We start from the raw sequence: 11131 nt of genomic DNA on the forward strand, positions 1-11131 counted from the left end.
CTTGAAAGAATTGAGGGCAGCCCCTTCCTGAGAACTTGGAACCAGGAAGAAGAAAGCCACAAAGACGTCAGAAAAAGAATTTTATCCCGATTTTTAAATCTTTTTCCCTTCAGTTGCCTTGATTGGCCCAACTTGGGTCACATGCTCATTCCTGGTTGAATCAACTGTTGGAGGAGATTGGGTGACTGCTTGGTGCCAGCGTGCTGGTCAAGTACTAGTTCTTGTGGGTAAGGAAAGAGTTTTCAGATAGAGAAAGTCATGGGCTGGACAGACACCCCAAAATGTACTTCCTGTAACAACTCTCTTAGATCCCACGGGGAGGAACCAGGATTGTTATCTATTAATTGTATTTTTAAACAGCCGGGTACACCATACTTACTGAATTGGAGCAACCATCTCAAGTGAAAGTTTCTACCATTCTCCAGACCTAGGCCTCCAATTGGCCCAGTCTTAGCCAGGTATTGCATTCAAAGAAGCACAATTCAGGAACCAAAAAATACCAATCAGTATTTCAAACCTGTACTATCTCTGAAGGAAATGCTTAGGGGAAGCACAGTGGCTGAAACCACCCACCCTGGCCAGGCACCATAGTAACCATTTGCATGAGTTGTTTTACGACAGGAGGTCCTGGTAAGGAACACGGAACTAATAAGCCACCACCAACCAGAAGAGTTCAGGAAAGGTCAAAAGGAAACACCACATGTCCGACCGCCTCCCAGAATCCTTTACTCTGGCATTCATCTTGGCTAAACAAGGCATGCACCGGACTCAGAGTCAGAATGATTGGCTAAGGACAACCTGGAAACTAATCCCATCACCATAAAACCCAAGACTGCGAGCCACATGGCAGAGCTGTTCTCCTGGATTCCTTACCCTGCTGCTCTCCACCCAGGTGCCCTTTCCTAATAAAATCTCTTGCTTTGTCAGTACATGTGTCTCCTTGGACAATTCATTTCTGAGTGTTAGACAAGAGCCCTGTTTCAGGCCCTGGAAGGGGTTCCCCCTTCCTGCAACAAAATGGCAAAGGAGGAGATGAATTTTTTAATGCATAGCAAGCATCTTAAAATTCTTTCTCTCCATGGCTTCCCCCTCATTATTCTGTACATGGATGCCAGCTTTTCCCACCAGTTCTGTCTCTTCCACCCTGAAACATACCCTGTACACAGACTTTTTCTGTCCAGAAGTCCCTGTTCCCTCTCCTGCTCTTTATTATACAAATCCATCAGCTACTCTGCCCTGCTTTGTTTTTCCCTTTGCTTTACTAAATATCCAAACTCCCCGCATACTATGCAGTCTCTGATACTAGATGAATTTTTTCTCTAAAATTGCAGGACCACAGTAGTCTTTTCATCTGACTTCATCAACTGTATGAATTCCATCCAACTGGTGGTCTCAGACCAGGTAAGAGGATGACCCTGAAAGTCACTGTATCTATTCTTATGGTCAGGGCCCATAACCCAGGAAACCTTTGTGGTCAGGCCAGGACTCATATCTGACACTTCTCTGGCTGCAGCTCTTTTTGTCTCAGAGAGATGTCCAGACATGAACATAAGCTATGAGCATAGTGTGCATATGATGAAAAAACAGTATTAAAGTCCAGCCAAGTGATCATTCCACATCACCCCCTGCACACTCTGCCTTGCATCCAGCTCTTCAGACCTGCCATTCCATCCACTTAAAAATTCATACATCCCTGCCTACCTTCCCTGTTCTATCTGTTCTTGACCTGCCTGACTACTCCTCATTCTTCAGGGCTCAGCTTACACCTCATCCTCCAGGATGGTCCTGGCCACTTGGAAATATGTATCTCTGCCTTGGGCTCCCTGGGACTTGTGAGTTTATGCTTCTTCTCCATTTTAGCCTGTATCCCACAAGAGCCCAGGCATCCTAGTTATTTTTGCAGCCTGTTCCTTTGGGGCCTAACATATAGTAGAGCCTCAAAAAATATTTTGAAGGAATATTAAAAAGGAGATTCCTAAAAATTCCTGATTGAGTACATTAAAAGAGAGAAGGGAAAGCAGAGCTCAGCCTTCTACACTTGGATGTGTGCATTGCCTCCGTGGCTTCACGTCCTTCGAAGATGAACGCTCCTATCTTCCAAATGCTGAGTTGCTGTGGGGCAAAATTTCACACAAAGCTCCCTGTTAGTGCGTGTGGCTGAGATCAGGTTTGCATTACTGAATTTCCCCCTAAATTGTGGTGGTTTTTTTTTTTTTTTTTTTCTTAAAGAAAAAACAAAAACCTCCAAGCATAGTGTTTTCCAGTTTCAAAGAGTAATAATGTGTCCTTGGACTCCACAAGGAAGCTATCAACATTTCAAGTACTGTCAGCTCAAAATGCAAAAACCCAAGTTAAGAGTTCATGCCATGGAATTATAATCAGTTTATGATTTAATGAAACAATAATCACTAGGAAGTGAAGGTTTAAGAACAGGCAAATCTATATTGATCAGGAAAATGCTCCCCGGGAATAAACTTTTATTAGCAAATGGGATAAATTATCATATTTCAGTATTCTTCTTTCATGGGTCGAGTGCTAATTACATGACTGTTGTTGATTAGAAAATATGTCTGAACAAGCCTGAACAGAACCTGGTCACACTTAGTAGATAATAGAAATCTGCAAGTGAATTAGAAGTAAATGAGATGGTACAGTCCTTAATAAAAGCCCCAGTGGCAGAAGAAACACAGAGAAGGAAGTTGATGCTTTCTATTCAGTAACAAAAAGTGAATCTAGCAAAAGCAAATGTTATCCTAATTTTTCAGGTACAATCAAGTGTGCTTATTGTAAACAGGATCCCAGTGGACAGAGGTTTGCAAAGGCATACATTCAAAAGGTAGGTGATGTTACTGCCATAAGACTTTTAGAGGCATTGAAACCAATTTAATTCTTCTACAATCTAGAGTTTTCTCTCATCTCTCTTTACTGAGGTGGAAAAACAAACCTTACCCGCTAAAAAAGTACAGGTGAAGAAGTTTTCCTGACCTGTAAGAGAGATCAAAGGGCTCTGAAAAGTGAAAGTGAAAATCACTGTCATGTCTGACTGTTTTTGACCCCCATGGACTATACAGTCCGTGGAATTCTCCAGGCCAGAATATTGTAGTGGGTAGCCTTTCCCTTTTCCCAGGGATCTTCCCAACCCAGGGATCAAACCCAGGTCTCCCACATTGCAGGTGAATTCTTTACCAGCTAAGCCACAAGGGAAGCCCAAGAATACTGGAGTGGGTAGCCTATCCCTTCTCCAGCAGATCTTCCAGACCCAGGAACTGAACCGGGGTCTCCTGCATTGTAGGTGGATTCTTTACCAACTGAGCTATCAGGGAAACCCAAAGGGCTCTGAAGTCAACATTAAATTTCTCTGTCCTAGAAACAGGGAGAACTAACAGTATTCCTTTCATTTCCTAATTATTCCTGGATAGCCCAGGAAGAAAATTGTCTCATTTATTTGCAAAATCTACCCTGTAATCTCCGGAGAAGGCAATGGCAACCCACTCCAGTACTCTTGCCTGGAAAATCCCATGGATGGAGGAGCCTGGTGGGCTGCAGTCTATGGGGGTTGCTAAGAGTTGGACATGACTGAGTGACTTCTCTTTCACTTTTCACTTTCCTGCATTGGAGAAGGAAATGGCAACCCACTCCAGTGTTCTTGCCTGGAGAATCCCAGGGACCGGGGAGCCTGGTGGGCTGCTGTCTCTGGGGTCACACAGGGTCGGACACAACTGAAGCGACTTAGCAGCAGCAGCAGCATCCTGTAATCTCATCTATCAACTGTTTCAAAGTTGTTTTCCAGTTCTGCAGAATGATGGTTCAGGGGGCATTTTGTGTAAAGAATGGGTGTGGCTGAGATGCGTGATGCTCACTGAATAGCCCTGTGTTGCCTCCTACATCCCTGCCCCTGAGCAGTGGGTGGGGTCATGTGACTAGCACTGGTCAAAGAATTGAGGGAAAGTGAGGTGTCACCCCTGGGCGTTTGCCTGCAATCTCACCACGGTGACCAGGATGCCCAGGGTGAGACGCTGAATCATTGGATGGGAGCAGACCAGATCCCTGAGTCACTGCACAGAAGACATGCTTAAGCAGCCTTGTTTCGATAAGGAATACAGCTGGCCCTTGAACAACTAGAGGCTCCAACGTGTCACCCAGGTGAAAATCTGAATATAATTTATAGTGGACTCGAGTGTGTGGTTTCTCCATATCTATGCTTCTTCTGGACCTGAGATTCTGCATCCATAGATTCAACCTTCGATGCCGTAGTGCTGTAGTATTTACTACTGAAAACAAACCGTGTGTAAGTGTATCCGCATAGTCCAAACCCGAGTTGTTCAAGGGTCAGCTGAACACCTTTGTTGTATTAAACTGTGGAGGTTTCAGTATTGGTTTCTATAGCAAAACTTGGCCTACTGCGACTAATACATGGGAACCAATTTAATCCTCTCAAGAGTCCTCCTTGCCTAGACCATCTATTCATGTGAGTTATTTCATGACTACGAGGGGTTCTGAAGGCCATAGGCCCAGTGCTTTGGTGGTTTCTTTTTGGACTTGCTGGCTTTGGTTTCATTACATTGTTTGACTAGTTACCGCCTCAGTCCACAGCAGTGGCCTTGGAGACTGCAGTCTTGGAGACCATAAGCTCCAAGCCAGTGCACACCTATGTATTTTTCTCACCAGTGTATTCACACATGCTAAGCTCAGTGTGTGTACAAGTAGGTGCCTCCCAATGATTTATTGGATTAAAAGAATAAATGTGAGAATTTAATGACTCATGCAGAGGTTATCCAGACTGCATGAAGCCCCCATCACCCAAAATACTGCCCTTGAAAAATTGGAAAAGACCTCCCCCTTCATACAAAGACAGAACCTGTGGGAGAAAATCACTGAGCAGGACTCGACCTCCTGTGTGTTGTTATTCTAGGATTGGGGATGAAGCAATGAATAAGTCAGATAACCTTCCTGCTCTCTTGAAGCTCTGCTTTTCTCCTGTCGAATTTTCAAGCCAAAATTTGGCCTTTGGAAAGAAAACGTTCTAATCATCTAGTTATCTGAATTATCTAGTAAGAAAAATAAGGCATGGCAGAAGGTTCAAGTCCCCCCTCAGTATGTTAACTCCTCAACCCTCCCTTGCCCAGAGCCTGTAGCTACTCACCAGTCTCCTTGCTTCACCATCATTTCTGGGGCTCCCCCTGGAAATTCCCCCTGACCCCGTTTCTTACTTGAACTGAGGAGATGACCCCTACCTTCCTCCCTTGCTGAGGAACTCATCCCTTCAGAAAAGCTGTTTCCTCCTGTGAGTTTCTCTTGCTCTCCTCCTGGGTCAGCATCCCATAGTTTCCTTTTTAATCAGTGGTTTTGGGCATGGCTTGCTAGCCTGTCCTGTGTTAAACATCTCCAGTCTGAGTCAGTACTGTGAGTGCTTTTGAAAGGGTCACTGACTCTGCAAAGAGATGCCCCCAAGTGTCCTAACTAAAGCCTGCATGGCAACGGACCAGTAACTCAAGAGAAAAAGTCTGCTTCTTCCATCTGGTCCTCAGAGTGTCATCTGGGGCCATGCAGAGTAGTGTCAGAGCAGTGCTATGTGCTCAGAAGGGCAGCCCAAGTGCACAGCACCCATTACCCCTTCTGTCAGCGCTCTCTACCTCCTGACCCCCCACCCCGACCTGGTCACCACACAGCTGTGAATACAGAGCTGGCTATCCTCAAGGGGCTGGGATGGGAGGAAATTCTCCAGCATCCAGTCCTGCCTTTGTCCCTTCTAGAGTCTCAATTGCTAGGCCAGTATTTTGAGTAGACCCAACCTTACACATGAGGTTACACATGTTCCCCTGAAACAAGTTTCTCACATCATCAGGGCGGCCCTCCTCCTCCTTCCATTTCTTTGTTTTGCAAATTAATGCCATATGCACCATCTTTTGAATGATTTTCTTTAAAAAAAAAAAAAAAAAAACTGAGGCAAATCCTAATGTTCATAGCAATAGCCAAGATATTATATATGTATCATTTACAATAACTTAAATAGCTAAAATATAGGAGCAACCTAAGTATCCATCAACATTTGAATAGAGAGAGAGATGTGGTGGTATGTACGTACACATATATACACGTGCACACACCAATGGAATAATACTCAGACATTAAAAAGAACAGAGTTTTGTCAGTTGCAACAACATGGATGGACCGGAGGGCGTTATGCTTAGTGAAATAAGTCAGACAGAGAAAAACAGTAGGAAAATCAATTTGGAACCAACCAACAGATGAAGTATTTGGTACTATTCAGATGCTTCAATGGGCTTCCCTGGTGGCTCTATGGCAAAGAATCTGCCTGCCAATGCAAGAGACACAGACTCAAAATTTGGGTCAAGAAGAGCCCCTGAATAAGGAAATAGCAACCCTCTCCATTATTCTCGCCTGGGAAATCCCATGGACAGAGGAGCCTGTAGCCATGGCTTCAGTCCATGAGGCCGCAAAAAAGTCAGACATGACTTAGCAACTAAGCAACAACAATTCCGATGCTTCTGGGGACCTAGGGTCTTTTAAAAGCAAACAATGCACAGATTTAGACTGCTCACATTTTATATCTTGGCTCTGCCTTTTGGCAGCTGTGCATCCTTGGGCATGTTTGTCTGTCTCTGTGCCCCAGATAGAAAAAAAAGATGGAACATGTGAGAGGCCAAGAGCAGTTCTCTTTGCTAAGAAGGGAAATGAAACCCAAGTGTAAATGAATAAATGAAACCCAAGCAGGCTGAGCCAAAGAAAGAGATGGGTCAACTTGGTTGACTCTGGTTACTTTTCCTTCCAGCCTGACTCCCATCAAGATCCTTCTTTTTTAGGTGAAATTCATCACCAAGCTTCCAAGCTTAGAAACCAGGTCTGCTGGGGGAAGTGATGAGATGTCAAGTGAGAACAGGAGGTCCCTCTGACATGCTGTTTGAACTCCAGGCAGGACACGGTTCCATTTACTCTCCCAGTGGAACACCACATTGCTTCCTCTTGCTCTCTTCCAACAGAGACGATCTAGGAAAGGGCAAGGACCAAGTAAGTAATCAAGCCTTTGGATCTGATCCACATGACATCCTACCTGTGAGCCCCAGAGAGATTCAAAGTTGGCAGTTCTGGGGCCAGTCCATATTTACACCATTTCCTGATGGCCCCTTCTGACTGGTCTTTGGCAAGTACAAAAGAAAGTTTACTTGGGGACAGCCCCGGTGGTCCAGGAGTTAAGACTCGGCACTTCCTCTGCAGGGAGCACAGGTTCAATATCTGGTCAGGGGACTGAGATCCCACACGCCTCACAGTGCAGCCAAAAAAAAAGTTGACTTTCCTTTTTTAAAAACTATTTATGTTTCCGACACTATGTCTAATACCTTTAACGTCTTTTAATAATTATTGTTGTCTAGTTGCTAAGTTGTGTTCAACTCTTTGTGACCCTATGGATGGTAGCCTGCCAGGCTCTTCTATCCATGGCTCTTTCCAGGCAAGAATACTGAAGTGGGTCGACATTCACTTCTCCAGGGAATCTTCCCGATACAGGGATCGAACCTGTGTCTCCTGCATTGGCAGGCAGATTCTTTACCACTGAGCCACCCAGGAAGCACCTCCTTTTAATGATTACACTTATACAACTGAAGTAGTCTTTAGTTGTGGACCTGGTAGAATGTCAGAGCTTTGGATAAGTGTCTTCCTGGGCCGTGGGGGTCAGACCACAGCACTGAGGGTGAGGCTGGGGTGGTGCTTCCCCTGAATGGAATGAAGGGCTTCATTGCCAGTTGACTGTGAGGGGAAGAGAGAACCTTCTTCACAGTGAGGCTTGAGGGGACTAGGGCCAAGATTCTGAGGCATGGAGAAATTCCAGGGATGGCTGTGCTGTCTGGCTATGTCAGGGCAGTGATCACGCATGGCCCATGAGGACACCAGTCTCAAGGAAATAGAACGTGAATGGTGCCCCGTAGAATTGTGCAATAAGATGGCCCCATGCCAAACAAGACAAAAACTGGCTCAGTGGGAGACCTGGGATGGACTTGGGTTTATGCCTAAGTTGAGGGGCCTGGCCATAGTCATGCTTGGGCTGACGTGGTAGAGAAGAAACCATCTTTCTCCCATTGCTGTAGTCAGACTGGGTGAAGACAGAGAGCAGGCAGTAAGACTAACAGCAGGAGTGGCCCCTGGGATACACGGTGAACATGAAGCCAGCTCTTATTTGTAGAAGAGGTGGCAGGTGTCCTGGGAAGTGAATGAGTGAGGCAGAAATTATGTCTTTTGGTTTCATAAGGCAGATATTACCTATGAGCAACCAGACATCTGACTGTGATTAATTAATACGCTTCTTGGACATCTCAGCAGTGGCCACAGGACTGGAAAAGGTCAGTTTTCATTCCATTCCCAAAGAAAGGCAATGCCAAAGAATGCTCAAACTACCGCACAATTGAACTCATCTCACACGCTAGTAAAGTAATGCTCAAAATTCTCCAAGCCAGGCTTCAGCAATATGTGAACTGTGAACTTCCTGATGTTCAAGCTGGTTTTAGAAAAGGCAGAGGAACCAGAGATCAAGTTGCCAACATCCGCTGGATCATGGAAAAAGCAAGAGAGTTCCAGAAAAGCATCTATTTCTGCTTTATTGACTATGCCAAAGCCTTTGACTGTGTGGATCACAATAAACTGTGGGAAATTCTTCAAGAGATGGGAATACCAGACCACCTGATCTGCCTCTTGAGAAATTTGTATGCAGGTCAGGAAGCAACAGTTAGAACTGGACATGGACCAACAGACTGGTTCCAAATAGGAAAAGGAGTTCGTCAAGGCTGTATATTGCCACCCTGTTTATTTAACTTATATGCAGAGTACATCATGAGAAAAGCTGGACTGGAAGAAACACAAACTGGAATCAAGGTTGCCAGGAGAAATATCAATGACCTCAGATATGCAGATGACACCACCCTTACGGCAGAAAAAAAGTTGGCTTAAAGCTCAACATTCAGAAAACGAAGTGGCATCCGGTCCCATCACTTCATGGGAAATAGATGGGGAAACAGTGGAAACAGTGCCAGACTTTATTTTTCTGGGCTCCAAAATCACTATAGATGGTGACTGCAGCCATGAAATTAAAAGATGCTTACTCCTTGGAAGGAAAGTTATGACCAACGTAGATAGCATATTGAAAAGCAGAGACATTACTTTGCCAACAAAGGTTCATCTAGTCAAGGCTATGGTTTTTCCTGTGGTCATGTATGGATGTGAGAGTTGGACTGTGAAGAAGGCTGAGCGCCAAAGAATTGATGCTTTTGAACTGTGGTGTTGGAGAAGACTCTTGAGAGTCCCTTGGACTGCAAGGAGATCCAACCAGTCCATTCTGAAGGAGATCAGCCCTGGGATTTCTTTGGAAGGAATGATGCTAAAGCTGAAACTCCAGTACTTTGGCCACCTCATGAGTTGACTCATTGGAAAAGACTCTGATGCTGGGAGGGATTGGGGGCAGGAGGAGAAGGGGATGACAGAGGATGAGATGGCTGGATGGCATCACTAACTCGATGGATGTTGAGTCTGGGTGAACTCCAGGAGTTGGTGATGGACAGGGAGGCCTGGCGTGCTGCAATTCATGGGGTCGCAAAGAGTCGAACATGACTGAGCGACTAATCTGATCTGATCTTGGACTTCTAGGGTGAATAAGGGAGATGGGCTCAGGTGGGCAGGCAGGGACAAGGAGTCATTGTATTTTGGAGCATCTGTGTGGGGTGATAGCGCTGTACCCCTGGCTGGGGACTGGACATCCCAGCTACATGTGATTCTGTTGGTTTGTTTCCTGTGGAGAAGAATGATCAAATGGTTATGAATTTTAGATATGCTTACCTGTGTAAAAAAAAAAGAAAGTAAGTTGTGATTTTTATGAAGGTGTCAAATTCTAGTTTGTTGTAAATTGCAGTGGTTTGAATTTTGATGCCCAAAAAGATCTGTCCAAGTCTTACGTCCAATACCTATGAATGTGACCTTCTCAGTAGAGGTCTTTGCAGATAGAATTAAAGATCTCCAGATGACATCATCTGAGATTTAGAGCAAGCCCTAAATCCAGTGACCAGTGTTCTTACAAGAGAAAGGAGAGGAGGAGGAGCCAAAATGGTGGAGGAGTAGGACGGGGAGAACACTTTCTCTCCCATAAATTCATCAAAAGAACATTTAAACGCCGAGTAAATTCCACAAAACAACTTCTGAATGCCGGCAGAGGACATCAGGCACCCAGAAAAGCAACCCGAGTCTTCGAAAGGAGGTAGGAAAAAATATAAAAGACAAAAGAGGGAGGGACGGAGTTCCGTCCCGGGAAGGGAGTCTTAAAAAGAGAGAAGTTTCCAAACACCAGGAAACCTTCTCACTGCCGAATCTGTGCCGAGCTTTGGAAGCACGGAGGGCAACATGACAGGGAGGAAAAATAAATGAACAATTAAAACCCGCAGATTGCGAGCCCTACAGTAACTCCCCCAGCGGAGAAGCAGCGGAGACGCCTGCACACGCCATTAGCAAGCGGGGGCTGGGCAGCGAGGTGTGGCGCGGGCTGCATCGCCTAGAGTAAGGACCTGGCCTGAATACCCTGAGTGCTATCTGAGCGAAATAATTTGGGCTAACAAACCAGACTGTGGGATATCTACCATGCGAAAAGCCAGCCTAACCTAAGACACCGCCAGGCCCGCGCACGGAACAAAGGACTGAACAGAGATAGCCAGCTGCAGACCATCCCCCTCCGGTGACAGGCAGCCAAAGCTGGAAGGGGACAATCGCAGCCCCAGAGAGACATTATCTATAAAACTGTAAGCAGGCTTCTTTGCTAACTAAAACTTCTTGGGGGTCTGGACAGTCAACATCTGCCTGAGAAGGTGCGCTGGTTGTACACCTAGATAACCAAGCGGCGGGGAGGCGATAAGTCGCAGCAGTCGCGCTGGCCAAGCACCTCATCACCTGAGCTGCTCGGACCTGGGAAGGGCACAAAACGCAGGCCCAACCGAGTTTGCACCTCTGAGGACTACCCGAGTGCCTGACCCTGAGCGTCTTGGACCTGGGAAGTGCAGGCAGCCCAGGGCCGGCCACGGGTGGTTCCCAGCGGAGCAACCTAGAGCCTGAGCAGTGTGGGCAGGGAGGCTACATGTGCTGT

The sequence above is a fragment of the Bos taurus genome, chromosome 22, assembly GCF_002263795.3.
Source record: "Bos taurus isolate L1 Dominette 01449 registration number 42190680 breed Hereford chromosome 22, ARS-UCD2.0, whole genome shotgun sequence".
In the NCBI taxonomy this organism is placed as follows: domain Eukaryota; kingdom Metazoa; phylum Chordata; class Mammalia; order Artiodactyla; family Bovidae; genus Bos; species Bos taurus.